Source organism: Neofelis nebulosa, chromosome 5 (assembly GCF_028018385.1).
Source record: "Neofelis nebulosa isolate mNeoNeb1 chromosome 5, mNeoNeb1.pri, whole genome shotgun sequence".
Classification (NCBI taxonomy): domain Eukaryota; kingdom Metazoa; phylum Chordata; class Mammalia; order Carnivora; family Felidae; genus Neofelis; species Neofelis nebulosa.
In genome coordinates, this window is record NC_080786.1 from 114,159,808 (window position 1) to 114,175,471 (window position 15,664).

The following is a 15,664-nucleotide window of genomic DNA, read 5'->3' on the forward strand; positions in this document are numbered from 1 at the left end:
TCTCTCTCTCTCTCTCTCTCTCTCTCTCTCAAAATAAATAAACTTACCAAAAAGAGAGAAAAAAAGACTTGCTATCCATTTACATTTTCATAGTACTGTGAATGGTGACTTAGATAATTCTTTTTAGATTCTCCATTACTTCTAAAACTCACAATTAAAGGAAACAAATGACAAAAATCTTATCGGCCAAATACCACTCACTTCCAGAATAAAAGCTAAACCTCTCAACCTTGTCACCACGTGTCTTCATAACCAGGTCTCTTGCTCCCTTTTGCTGCATGTCAATGCTTTTGTACATGCTGTTCCTTTATGTCCTTTGTTCTGTGGAAGATTCCTACTCATCCTTCAGTTTCCAATTTAGGTGTTACCCACTTGTGGCATTTTCCTATTGGTCCTGAGGCAGAAATGAGCAGTTTTATACTTTCATAGGTATGAATTTTTAAAATATAGCCAGCATCTTGAGCACTCATTTTGTTCTAAGATGTGTACTTCTTACTTCACATGATTTCATTCATCTCATAATAAACCCAAAAGTTTATTCATCTTTTGGTGATGAAAAAAAAACCCAAAATGGTTATTCATCACCATTCATAGAAGATGTGACTAACACTTAACAAGGGTACATATTGCACTGAAATACTTGTATTACTGTACACAAGTTTATCCTGGTCCAGCCTGATCCAAAGGCAACATGTGCTTTTACTAAGGGGACAAATAGAATGCATGGCATTATGCAATCCTCCAATAATTATTTTTCAAATAGTGCAAATTTTGACAAATATTGGAGAATAGGAAGTTTGAGGTTATGATCTTTCAAGATCCTGGTGTTATTGGTGAAGGATAGACTCACATAACTTGAAAATAAAGAAGTGGAAGGAAAGCATATGTTACAGTAACTGAGATTAACTAACAAAGACCCATAAACAAAAAGGGCAGTCACCCATGTCTCTATACATTGGGAAGGAACTTACAACTTCTCAAATTTTAAATTTGTTAAGAACTTTTAAATTCCATGGGGCGCCTGGGTGGCGCAGTCGGTTAAGCGTCCGACTTCAACCAGGTCACGATCTCGCGGTCCGTGAGTTCGAGCCCCGCGTCAGGCTCTGGGTTGATGGCTCGGAGCCTGGAGCCTGTTTCCGATTCTGTGTCTCCCTCTCTCTCTGCCCCTTCCCCGTTCATGCTCTGTCTCTCTCTGTCCCAAAAATAAATAAAAAAACGTTGAAAAAAAATAAATAAATAAATAAATAAATTCCTTAAAACACTTAAGAATTTGAAAAGTAAACACTTGTGGCCCCAAATTTCTATGCTATAGAGCACAGATATAATTTTACCTGGGAAAAATTCCAAGAAATGGTTATCGGCCACCCTTATCAATTCAGAAAAACAAAAAAGGAAACCCATAGAATAACTAATTGTATGAATCACAGAAATGTATTATTGCTGTACAGGTCAAGAGTTAAATGCAAAAACACATGTATGATAAAAGCACACTAAAATACAAATGAAATAATGAGAAGTCTGGCTTTGTGTCTTCTGAGTAAAATAGCATCCAGTTCCCTAATACCATAAAAAAAATTATGCACACCTACATGTAGCCTTTTCTGTGTTTGAGTCAATTATTTTTAATTAAACACTCATTAGAAATAGAAAAGAGAAATATGAAAAGACTAAGTACAGTCATAACTTGGGAGGGAAGATAAAACAATACATGAATAGATTAAAGCAAATTAATAACCTTTCTCAAAATGCATAACACTGTGAAGATAATAATGAATGCTCCTTTTCCAATTATGGATGCTTCTTGGTAACTGGTTTGTTGTGTACAAGTAGATGATACTGAATGGTACAATATTTTCTGGATTCCAACTGTTAGAGGCCTGAGAGCAAGTGGTAACTCAATTCTCCAGCATCAGCAGAATGACCACTTAATATCTCTTTCTATAGAGGAACCTCTCCCAGGTGATTTGGTAAAAGAACCTCCACAGAAATAAAGATTAAAGTATCTGCATTTAGGAAACTCTATGAAGCTCAAAAGATATCCTACATCAGTGATCAGTACTGAGGAAACTGGGATTCATTGCATACAGGTATTTATTCCATAATGTAAGGATCATTTTAATTTTAAAAATATACCATTGCAATACATTGAGTTAGAGCTATTTTCTATAGTAAGACAAGAATATAACATAGCCTTATAGAAGTAAGAAAATCCATCTTTGCAACTTCTCCCATTCTAGTGTCTGCAGATTGTGGTTCCTACATTGTGCTTACAATGAGCAACCTGAACAATTAGTTGCACTTTTGTATTTCACTTGTGAGGTGGAAAAGCAAGGAACCAGAATCGTTTTCTCCATGCAAAACATGCTTAGGAAAGAGAGAAGAAGAAAACTGAAAGATATGGGAAAAATAAAGAGAAAGCAAGCACAGTGGGGGTCCCTGGGTGCGAAATCCTATACCCACCCAGAAGTAGGGGACATGAGTCGGGCAGCACAAATGAAGAACACCTGTTGCATCTCAACACACTACTTGTTCCACTCAAAATAAGAATGAGAGATAATTACTTTAAAATTTTTTTTAATGTTTATTTATTTTCGAGAGAGAGGGAGCGTGAGCGGGGAGGGGCAGAGAGAGAGACACACACACACAGAATCTGAAGCAGGCTCCAGGACCTGAGCTGTCAGCACAGAGCCCGATGCGGGGCTGGAACTCACAAACTGCGAGATCATGACCTGAGCCGAAGTCAGATGCTTAACCAACTGAGCCACCCTGGCACACCGAGAGATAATTACTTTTTAAAGTTGCAGATTATTCCAGCAATAAAGAAGCGATTTTACAATATTAGCCTTATAGCAAAAGTAAATTCAACTTTTGTAAGTTCATGTCAATCCTCATCACTGTATGTCAAATATAAAGACACAAAACCATGGAGTTTGCCTTTATATTAAGAATGAAGTTTGAAAAAACTGTGTTTACTCCTAAGATACTTGATTCATATTTAGAAGACGAAAAAAACAGAAATCCTTAATGATGTCCATTAGAATTACCCATATATATATATATATATATATATATATATATATATGATTTACATTTTACGTTTTGAACCTTTCTAAGTGGGTAACACAAATGTTTGCTGAATGTGTTAATCTTCCAGCATCTGTTTGGAAGCTTTTAAAAAATCCTATTGATTTAAACACAAGAGAAACAGCAAAGTAAAAATGCTATGACAGTGTAATTATATTTTGTCTAACTTTTCATGCAACCATGTATTAGACCCTCACTTCATTTCTCTTGACCCCTTCATGCTCTCTGCCTTTCCTGCTGGACAAGTACTTTCTTGGTAATTCTTATTTTCCTTATTTTCCTTTGTGTCTTTAACCTCAGTGAGTGCTTTTCCCTTCTGGCCTGGAAAAGCCTTAGATAGTTATTTTGATAACAGATTTCTTGGCAGGCAGCTGCGTCTCCTGTGCTCTCAACTGCTCTCAAAGGCAGCCCTAATTGACCAAGATCTGACATGAAGAAGTGTCCTCCACAGTTCATCCTTCAAAGTACAGAATATACATTAATTAGTCACCTGGGAAATAAAGTTAAGGGTTTATGAAGTAGATTAAAAATTCAGAGAAAACATTTTGGTATTTCATTTTAAATTTCTTATTCACAATTTCTTTTATGTAATTTGTAGTTCAAGCAAAAATGACATAAGGAGTTTTTAAAAATCAAGAAGGCCTAAGCTTGCAAGTATGTTGCTGATATAACTGGTTAGTAGGGCTGTTTGAGAGATTCTAATATAGTTAAAATTAGAGAGGGAGAGGAGCACCTGGGTGGCTCAGTCTGTTAAGCGTCTGACTTCAGCTCAGGTCATGATCTCATGGCTCGGCTAGTGAGTTTGAACCCTGCGTTGGGCTCTGTGCTGACAAGTCAGAGCCTGGAGGCTGCTTCAGATTCTGTGTCTCCCTCTCTCTCTGCCCCTCCCCCGCTTGTGCTCACGTGCTCTCTCTCTCTCTCTCTCTTGCAAGAATAAATAAACATTAAAAAAAAAATAGAGATGGAGAAAAACAGGCCAGGATTTTGAATGTCCTTGGATTGACTTACAATTTGGGAAATGGAGGTTGGGCTTTGAAAGACCATAGGAGGAAGTGGTAATACAATCAAGGTTTATTTTTGTTTCTAATAGTTTGGAATATTTGGAGGTATAGAAGACTAAAGGAAGGGGACTAGCCAGGATATTATTAAATTAGCCCAAGGGTGAGTTGAAGCCCTCAACTAAAAGGATAGGGCCAGGAGAGTTCCGGAAGATGGCGGCGTAGGAGGACGCTGGGCTCACCGCGCGTCCTGCTGATCACTTAGATTCCACCTATACCTGCCTAAATAACCCAGAAAACCGCCAGAGGATTAGCAGAACGGAGTCTCCGGAGCCAAGCGCAGACGAGAGGCCCACGGAAGAGGGTAGGAAGGGCGGCGAGGCGGTGCGCGCTCCACGGACTGGCGGGAGGGAGCCGGGGCGGAGGGGCGGCTCGCCGGCCAAGCAGAGCCCCCGAGTCGGGCTGGCAAAAGCGGAGGGGCCGGACGGACTGTGTTCCGACAGCAAGCTCGACTTAGCGTCTGGGAGGTCAGAAGTTAACAGCTCTGCTCAGAAAGCAGGAAGGCTGGAGGACAAAGGGAGGGAGAGCTGCTGAGCCCCCGGACGGCAGAGCTCAGCTTGGCGGGGAACAAAGGCGCTCGCCAGCACCATCTCCCCCGCCCATCCCCCAGCCAAAATCCCAAAGAGAACCAGTTCCTGCCAGGGAACTTGCTCGCTCCGCGCAAACACCCAACTCTGTGCTTCTGCGGAGCCAAACCTCCGGCAGTGGATCTGACTCCCTCCCGCTGCCACAGGGCCCCTCCTGAAGTGGATCACCTAAGGAGAAGCGAGCTAAGCCTGCCCCTCCCGCCCCCGTGCACCTTGCCTAACCACCCCAGCTAATACGCCAGCTCCCCAGCACCACAAGCCTGGCAGTGTGCAAGTAGACCAAACGGGCCACACCACCCCACAGTGAATCCCGCCCCTAGGAGAGGGGAAGAGAAGGCACACACCAGTCTGACTGTGGCCCCAGCGGTGGGCTGGGGGCAGACATCAGGTCGGACTGCGGCCCCGCCCACCAACTCCAGTTATACACCACAGCACGGGGGAAGTGCCCTGCAGGTCCTCACCGCTCCAGGGACTATCCAAAATGACCAAACGGAAGAATTCCCCTCAGAAGAATCTCCAGGAAATAACAACAGCTAATGAACTGATCAAAAAGGATTTAAATAATATAACAGAAAGTGAATTTAGAATAATAGTCATAAAATTAATCGCTGGGCTTGAAAACAGTATACAGGACAGCAGAGAATCTCTTGCTACAGAGATCAAGGGACTAAGGCACAGTCACGAGGAGCTGAAAAACGCTTTAAACGAAATGCAAAACAAAATGGAAACCACGACGGCTCGGATTGAAGAGGCAGAGGAGAGAATAGGTGAACTAGAAGATAAAGTTATGGAGAAAGAGGAAGCTGAAAGAAAGAGAGATAAAAAAATCCAGGAGTATGAGGGGAAAATTAGAGAACTAAGTGATACACTAAAAAGAAATAATATACGCATAATTGGTATCCCAGAGGAGGAAGAGAGAGGGAAAGGTGCTGAAGGGGTACTTGAAGAAATTATAGCTGAGAACTTCCCTGAACTGGGGAAGGAAAAAGGCATTGAAATCCAAGAGGCACAGAGAACTCCCTTCAGACGTAACTTGAATCGATCTTCTGCACGACATATCATAGTGAAACTGGCAAAATACAAGGATAAAGAGAAAATTCTGAAAGCAGCAAGGGATAAACGTGCCCTCACATATAAAGGGAGACCTATAAGACTCGTGACTGATCTCTCCTTTGAAACTTGGCAGGCCAGAAAGGCTTGGCACGATATCTTCAGTGTGCTAAACAGAAAAAATATGCAGCCGAGAATCCTTTATCCAGCAAGTCTGTCATTTAGAATAGAAGGAGAGATAAAGGCCTTCCCAAACAAACAAAAACTGAAGGAATTTGTCACCACGAAACCAGCCCTACAAGAGATCCTAAGGGGGATCCTGGGAGACAAAGTACCAGAGACATCACTACAAGCATAAAACATACAGACATCACAATGACTCTAAACCCGTATCTTTCTATAATAACACTGAATGTAAATGGATTAAATGCGCCAACCAAAAGACATAGGGTATCAGAATGGATAAAAAAACAAGACCCATCTATTTGCTGTCTACAAGAGACTCATTTTAGGTCTGAGGACACCTTTAGATTGAGAGTGAGGGGATGGAGAACTATTTATCATGCTACTGGAAGCCAAAAGAAAGCTGGAGTAGCCATACTTATATCAGACAAACTAGACTTTAAATTAAAGGCTGTAACAAGAGATGAAGAAGGGCATTATATAATAATTACAGGGTCTATCCATCAGGAAGAGCTAACAATTATAAATGTCTATGCGCCAAATACCGGAGCCCCCAGATATATAAAACAGTTACTCATAAACATAAGCAACCTTATTGATAAGAATGTGGTCATTGCAGGGGACTTTAACACCCCACTTACAGAAATGGATAGATCATCTAGACACACAGTCAATAAAGAAACAAGGGCCCTGAATGATACATTGGATCAGATGGACTTGACAGATATATTTAGAACTCTGCATCCCAAAGCAACAGAATATACTTTCTTCTCGAGTGCACATGGAACATTCTCCAAGATAGATCATATACTGGGTCACAAAACAGCCCTTCATAAGTTTACAAGAATTGAAATTATACCATGCATACTTTCAGACCACAATGCTATGAAGCTTGAAATCAACCACAGGAAAAAGTCTGGAAAACCTCCAAAAGCATGGAGGTTAAAGAACACCCTACTAACGAATGAGTGGGTCAACCAGGCAATTAGAGAAGAAATTAAAAAATATATGGAAACAAACGAAAATGAAAATACAACAATCCAAACGCTTTGGGATGCAGCGAAGGCAGTCCTGAGAGGAAAATACATTGCAATCCAGGCCTATCTCAAGAAACAAGAAAAATCCCAAATACAAAATCTAACAGCACACCTAAAGGAAATAGAAGCAGAACAGCAAAGGCAGCCTAAACCCAGCAGAAGAAGAGAAATCATAAAGATCAGAGCAGAAATAAATAATATAGAATCTAAAAAAACTGTAGAGCAGATCAACGAAACCAAGAGTTGGTTTTTTGAAAAAATAAACAAAATTGACAAACCTCTAGCCAGGCTTCTCAAAAAGAAAAGGGAGATGACCCAAATAGATAATATCATGAATGAAAATGGAATTATTACAACCAATCCCTCAGAGATACAAACAATTATCAGGGAATACTATGAAAAATTATATGCCAACAAATTGGACAACCTTGAAGAAATGGACAAATTCCTAAACACCCACACTCTTCCAAAACTCAATCAGGAGGAAATAGAAAGCTTGAACAGACCCATAACCAGCGAAGAAATTGAATCGGTTATCAAAAATCTCCCAACAAATAAGAGTCCAGGACCAGATGGCTTCCCAGGGGAGTTCTACCAGACATTTAAAGCAGAGATAATACCTATCCTTCTCAAGCTATTCCAAGAAATAGAAAGGGAAGGAAAACTTCCAGACTCATTCTATGAAGCCAGTATTACTTTGATTCCTAAACCAGACAGAGACCCAGTAAAAAAAGAGAACTACAGGCCAATATCCCTGATGAATATGGATGCAAAAATTCTCAATAAGATACTAGCAAATCGAATTCAACAGCATATAAAAAGGATTATTCACCATGATCAAGTGGGATTCATTCCTGGGATGCAGGGCTGGTTCAACATTCGCAAATCGATCAACGTGATACATCACATTAACAAAAAAAAAGAGAAGAACCATATGATCCTGTCAATCGATGCAGAAAAGGCCTTTGACAAAATCCAGCACCCTTTCTTAATAAAAACCCTTGAGAAAGTCGGGATAGAAGGAACATACTTAAAGATCATAAAAGCCATTTATGAAAAGCCCACAGCTAACATCATCCTCAATGGGGAAAAACTGAGAGCTTTTTCCCTGAGATCAGGAACACGACAGGGATGCCCACTCTCACCGCTGTTGTTTAATATAGTGCTGGAAGTTCTAGCATCAGCAATCAGACAACAAAAGGAAATCAAAGGCATCCAAATTGGCAAAGATGAAGTCAAGCTTTCGCTTTTTGCAGATGACATGATATTATACATGGAAAATCCGATAGACTCCACCAAAAGTCTGCTAGAACTGATACATGAATTCAGCAAAGTTGCAGGATACAAAATCAATGTACAGAAATCAGTTGCATTCTTATACACTAACAATGAAGCCACAGAAAGACAAATAAAGAAACTAATCCCATTCACAATTGCACCAAGAAGCATAAAATACCTAGGAATAAATCTAACCAAAGATGTAAAAGATCTGTATGCTGAAAACTATAGAAAGCTTATGCAGGTAATTGAAGAAGATATAAAGAAATGGAAAGACATTCCCTGCTCATGGATTGGAAGAATAAATATTGTCAAAATGTCAATACTACCCAAAGCTATCTACACATTCAATGCAATCCCAATCAAAATTGCACCAGCATTCTTCTTGAAACTAGAACAAGCCATCCTAAAATTCATATGGAACCACAAAAGGCCCCAAATAGCCAAAGTAATTTTGAAGAAGAAGACCAAAGCAGGAGGCATCACAATCCCAGACTTTAGCCTCTACTACAAAGCTGTCATCATCAAGACAGCATGGTATTGGCATAAAAACAGACACATAGACCAATGGAATCGAATAGAAACCCCAGAACTAGACCCACAAACGTATGGCCAACTCATTTTTGACAAAGCAGGAAAGAACATCCAATGGAAAAAAGACAGTCTCTTTAACAAATGGTGCTGGGAGAACTGGACAGCAACATGCAGAAGGTTGAAACTAGACCACTTTCTCACACCATTCACAAAAATAAACTCAAAATGGATAAAGGACCTGAATGTGAGACAGGAAACCATCAAAACCTTAGAGGAGAAAGCAGGAAAAGACCTCTCTGACCTCAGCCGTAGCAATCTCTTACTCGGCACATCCCCAAAGGCAAGGGAATTAAAAGCAAAAGTGAATTACTGGGACCTTATGAAGATAAAAAGCTTCTGCACAGCAAAGGAAACAACCAACAAAACTAAAAGGCAACCAACGGAATGGGAAAAGATATTTGCAAATGACACATCGGACAAAGGGCTAGTATCCAAAATCTATAAAGAGCTCATCAAACTCCACACCCGAAAAACAAATAACCCAGTGAAGAAATGGGCAGAAAACATGAATAGACACTTCTCTAAAGAAGACATCCGGATGGCCAACAGGCACATGAAAAGATGTTCAACGTCGCTCCTCATCAGGGAAATACAAATCAAAACCACACTCAGATACCACCTCACGCCAGTCAGAGTGGCCAAAATGAAGAAATCAGGAGACTATAGATGCTGGAGAGGATGTGGAGAAATGGGAACCCTCTTGCACTGTTGGTGGGAATGCAAATTGGTGCAGCCGCTCTGGAAAGCAGTGTGGAGGTTCCTCAGAAAATTAAAAATAGACCTACCCTATGACCCAGCAATAGCACTGCTAGGAATTTATCCAAGGGATACAGGAGTACTGATGCATAGGGGCACTTGTACCCCAATGTTTATAGCAGCACTCTCAACAATAGCCACATTATGGAAAGAGCCTAAATGTCCATCAACTGATGAATGGATAAAGAAATTGTGGTTTATATACACAATGGAATATTACGTGGCAATGAGAAAAAATGAAATATGGCCTTTTGTAGCAACGTGGATGGAACTGGAGAGTGTGATGCTAAGTGAAATAAGCCATACAGAGAAAGACAGATACCATATGGTTTCACTCTTATGTGGATCCTGAGAAACGTAACAGAAACCCATGGGGGAGGGGAAGGGAAAAAAAAAAAAAAAAGAGGTTAGAGTGGGAGAGAGCCAAAGCATAAGAGACTGTTAAAAACTGAGAACAAACTGAGGGTTGATGGGGGGTGGGAGGGAGGGCAGGGTGGGTGATGGGTATTGAGGAGGGCACCTTTTGGGATGAGCACTGGGTGTTGTATGGAAACCAATTTGACAGTAAATTTCATATATTAAAAAAAATAAATAAATAAAAAAAAAAAAAAATAAAAAAAAAATAAAAGGATAGGGCCAGGAACTAACAGGAAGGAATGGACTGAAGAAATGCTAAGACGCAGAACTGATAGTACTTGTGTCTACAACATTGATAGGACATGTTAAAGTCTGGGCAAGAATTATGATTCCAAGCTTTCTGGTTTAGATGCATGGGCAGATGAGGATTCACCAGGACAAGGACATAAAGCTGGGGTGGATGAGAAGGCTGAGAGACAAAGCAGTCAACTGACTTTTGCAGGTTGAGCTTGAAATTATTAGTCTACTCCTTCAACAAACAAATGAATTCTAAATAAATTTTAGAACCTAGTGCCTAGTGCCTACATACTATTATTAGTGCTGGAGAATAGGAGAGAAAGAACATCCATGATCTCATGGGTCTTATAGTCTAGTGGGGCTAGAATAACAATAAACAAAGAAGGAAATGCACAAATAAATCAGAAATTTCAAAGACTGTTATAATCCATAAAAAATAAAAAGTCACAGGGGAGCCTGGGTGGCTCAGTTGGTTAAGCATCCGACTCTTGATTTTGGCTCAGGTCATGATCTCGTGGTTCATAAGTTCAAGCCCCACATCGAGCTCTGGGCTGCTGGTACAGAATCTGCTTGGGATTCTCCTTCTCCCTCTCTTTCTGTCCCTCCCACATGCTTTCTCTCTCTCTCTCTCTCTCCCAAAAATAAATAAAAATTTTTTTTTAATCTTTAAAAAAAAGTGACATTAAAAAGAGTACTGGGAGGAATTCTATTTTTGAACGGTTGGTCAGGAAGTGCTTGTCCCAAGAGCTGGTATTTGAGCCTGAATGGCAAAAAGAAAACAGCCATAAGAAGACTTTGAGGAAGAGTATTTCAAGTACAAGAAACTGCTGGCACCAAGGATGAGAACAAGCTCAGAATCTTGGACCATGAGATCAATAACCAAAGGGAATATGGTATTATGTAAGGTCAGACATTTGAGCAGGTTTCTATAGGACATATAGGTTGTCAAATCCCACAATTAGTTCACTAGACAACTTTGGACTTAGGAGAAAAGACTAGGATATGAATAAAAATATAGGCACCATCCATTTAAAGGTAGTATTTGAAGTCATGAGAATGAGCACATTGAAAAGATAAGAAAGCAAATAAAGGAACATGAGGAAAATTAATATTTAACAGGTAAGGAAAAGAAGAGAAACTATCAATGGTGACAAATACAATGGTGAGAAAATTAGAAGGATGAACAGGTCCTAGAATAAAAGGAAACAGAGAGTTTCAAACAACAGAGTTAAATACCATGAATAGCAGGACAAAAGCATTACTAAAACAAAATGGCAAAGATAATTGGTGAATTTTTCTTACATATTTTACGTGAAGTGTTAGGGAAAAAATCTGATTGCTCTCCTAGAGTGAAGAGCAAAAATCTTAATACAGTAAAGTAAAAAGCAAATAAAAAATGGAGAAGTAACCATAGCCAATAAAGCCTGCTTTAACAAGATTATATTTTTTGTGGAGAAAAAATTTTAGACTTGGAGTATTCTTTTAATGACAGAAATTCAAATATACTTATAGGTTGTGAGGAAGGAGTTAGTGGAAACTAAATGGCAAAGAAGGAAACTACAATAGCCATGTCCAATAGGTTGAAGATCAGGTCACTCTCCTGCCCACCACCATTGGAAGAATTAACTTTGAATGTAAGGCATCATTTGTTTTCATTGTAACCACTTGTTTATGGGGACACCACTTCAAAGAAGATAGATGGATGACGAAAAGCATATGAAAAGGCGCTCCACATTACATGTCAACAGGGAAAAATTACAAATTAAAACAACAATGAGATTCTACTATACACCTATTAGAAATGGTCAAAGTCCAGAATACTGACATCACCAAATGATGGCAAGGATGTGGAGCAACAGGAACTCTCATTCTTTATTGGTAGGAATACAAAATGGTAGTTTGGTAGTTTCTTAACAAAATTAAACATACTCCTACCATATAACCCAGCAATCACACTCCTTAGTTTCTACCCTAAGGTGAAAACTTATGTCCACACAAAAACCTCCACATGCACATTTACAGCAGCTTATTCATAACTGTCAAAACTGGGAAGCAACCAAGTTGTCCTGCAGGAAGTAAATAAGTAAACTATGTCACATCCAGACAATGGAATATTATTCAGCACTAAAAAGAAATGAGCTATCTGGCCATGGAAGACATGGAGGAATCTTAAATGCATATTACTAAGTGAAAGAAGCCATACTGTATGATTCCAACTATATGACATTCTGGAAAAGGCAAAAGGTATGGAGACAGTAAAAAGATAAGTGGTATCCAGAAGTTAGGGGGTAGAGGATATGGATAGGTGGGGCACAGGGGTGTTTTAGGGCATTGAAAATAGTCTGTAAGATACTTCAATGATGGATACATGCCCTTACACATTTTCAAAACCCATGGAATGTATGACACCAAGAGTGAACTCTAATGTAAACTGTAGACTTTACGTGATTAGGATATGTCAATGTAGGTTCATCAATTGTAGAAATGTACCATTTTGGTAGAAGATGCAGATAATAGGGGATGCTATGCATATCTGGGAGCAGGGAGGTTTATGGGAAATTTCTACATTTTTTCTTAGTTATGCTGTGAATCTCAAACTGCTCTAAAAGAATAAAATCTTAATACAACTTTTTATGTGAATAAATCTTACATATGATGTGTCTCAAGATTATGAAATAAAAAGATACCTATCTCTACATTGAAAATGCAAAGAAATCATAAAAACTCTTAATGGTGAAATTAAATTTTTAAGGGTTGCTGTTACAGTTTTGATGATGGCACTAAGGAGCAGTGGAAGACTTCTTACGGTCCTTAAAATCATATCAATTATATGATCACATACTATACCTATATATAAAATCTTTCCCTAGCAGGCCATTTACTAGCCAAATGTCCTGGTTTATCATTTCCAACATTTCAGTCCTTCACTTTCTTTTAAACTCATACATTTAAAATCTCTATGCCTCTGATACTAAGGGAAAATATGCCTCCTTTTAAATCCCTAAAAAATTCTCTGAATGCAGTTTCAAATGCTAAGACTGACAAAAATCCCAGAAAGTGATGGCACTGACTGCTTAACTAACCCAAATTCTGCACTTTAGATAATACACTATTGGAACAAAGGTGATAAAGAATGTCTAATTCATAGATACATGATATAGCAGTTAAGAAAGCAAGTATCTATTAAAATGTGGCTATTGTTTGTGATTAATGAAAGATAGGAAAGGCTGATTGCTTGATTCTTGGCCTCAAATATTCTAGATCTCAGTGAACTTATCCTGGTCCTCTTAAGTCTGATTGTTCAATGATCTCCTGCCTTGTCATTTTCTGATTTTTCTTCCCTAACAATCTAAGTTTATGATATTTAGGAGTAATGATACTTTGGAGTTTATGCTCCTTACCTTTTCTGTATATATTGTAATAACTGTTAGGGTCTCTCACCCTAGTCAGACTGTGTTTCAGAAAACCTGCCTATTAGATAGGCAATGGAGGTACAGGACTTAATGTATTTTGTGAAAAGGTCAAGAATTCAGTATATACATATTTTCAATTTGTAAGAATGCAGATGATGGAATCCATGAGCCTAGTATAGTAGTATCAACCATAAACTGTGTAATAGTTTGAATACTAGCTGATCAAAACCTATTTCAAAATGAACTGTAAAAGAACATCTTTCTGTGCTAAACAAACATGTACGTAGCACCTACTATGTGCTAGGTATTGTTCTTAGCACTTTTCAGCTATTAACTTATTTAATCATTGTAACTACAGAATGAGTTACATACTGTTATTAATAACAGTACTGTTATTATCACTATGCATGAGATAACTGAGGCGAAGAGAATTTGCCCAAGGTTACACAGTCACGAAGTACCAACACCAAGAATCATGCACAGATAATTTGACTCAAAGATGGTGAGCTTAAATACACTATGCTAAGTCTTTGTTATAACATCACACAGAAGTCCTTAAGGAAGTAACACAGAGAAGCCTTGAGAGGGGAGCCTCCTAGGGCTTGACTAGGGAGATCTGACTAAAGCTTTCACCTCTTTTAGGAGGGTCTTCCCTTTCAATTTTTGATGCCAACCTCTATGCCGTTCTCTAAAACTCTGCCCAACAATAACCAGTATCAAACCTTCCTCTGCTTCCGCTTGGAGAGCTGTGACTAGCATTGCCACAATGAGCGCCGGGTGATGTATGGCATTGTGGAATCACTATATTGCACCCCTAAAACTAATGTAACACTGTATGTTAACTATACTGGAATTAAAATAAAATGAAATGAAATGAAATAAAATAAAATAAATCCATCATGAACAAGACATTAATAAAGATGGCAAAAGATCAGACAATTACAGTTCCCTGGCAAATGATATCTACTGATTAAAATGAAATTAAAACATACAAAAGATAAAAAAATAAAAACATATAAACATAATTTATATACCAAGGATAAAAAAGGAAATATTTTTAAAAGAAATAACCCTTAAAAACATAAACACAAAGCTGATAAGTACACATCTCTGATTCAATGACTGACTTGTTTATCAGCTTCATAGACCATGTTGCATCCGATATTTATTTCTTTAACCAGACTCTGACTCCAAAGAACTGCAAGTCTACCCTGCTACCTTACTGAAGGGTATTCCTTCAATTTGTCAATTGTCTATTTATGGCCTCCTAAGAATAAAAAGAAAAAATTATCCTCTATCACTCACCTACAAAGTTCCACCCAGTTTCCAATACAGGTTTTGAGAAATACTTGCCTAGCAGTACTGTACCCATATGAAATACCACCATTTACCTAAGTTGAAGTATGCTGTCCACAATATAATAATATACAGTAACCATGCAAGGAGGTTTCATGTGTATAGTAACAGCAAGATTTTCCTACTAAAAATTATTTCCATAATTAGATAAGAAAAATATATTTTGAATTTTCCTTTTCCTATTTATTAAGTTAAAATATATTCCAATGAAAAAATGCCAAGTAGTAATCTCCCAGGCTACAATTTTCTGAAGAAACTGGTCACTCAGTATTCACAATCAGAAGGCAAAATTTACATCTGCTAATGAATGTGTTACATTTTTATTAAATGGGTTCTATACAAATATTTTATATTAAAGTCTGTAGTAATGAAGATAAATCTACAAACTGCATCAGTTAAAAGAAATGGGACATCACCATCGTCTCTAAGGGATATTTAACATTATATAATTCTCAATCTATTTTTGCCTTTATGGAATTGCATAAGATAAGCAATAGTTTGGCACCAATTCATCAAACAGAAGGGCAAATTTTCACTATAATATCTTATTTATGTATTTAACAAGACTTTTATAGCTATCTAAGAGGTGACATTTTACTTTTGCATAGCTTAGC

The 15,664-nt window shown here is 38.4% G+C and overlaps 1 protein-coding gene across 7 annotated transcripts in view; it reads right to left on the minus strand.

The window, feature by feature from the left end:
- EPHA6 (EPH receptor A6) overlaps nt 1–15,664 on the minus strand; it is an 872,130-nt gene that overhangs the window by 491,574 nt on the left and 364,892 nt on the right. The gene's annotated exons all lie outside the window — the stretch shown is intronic.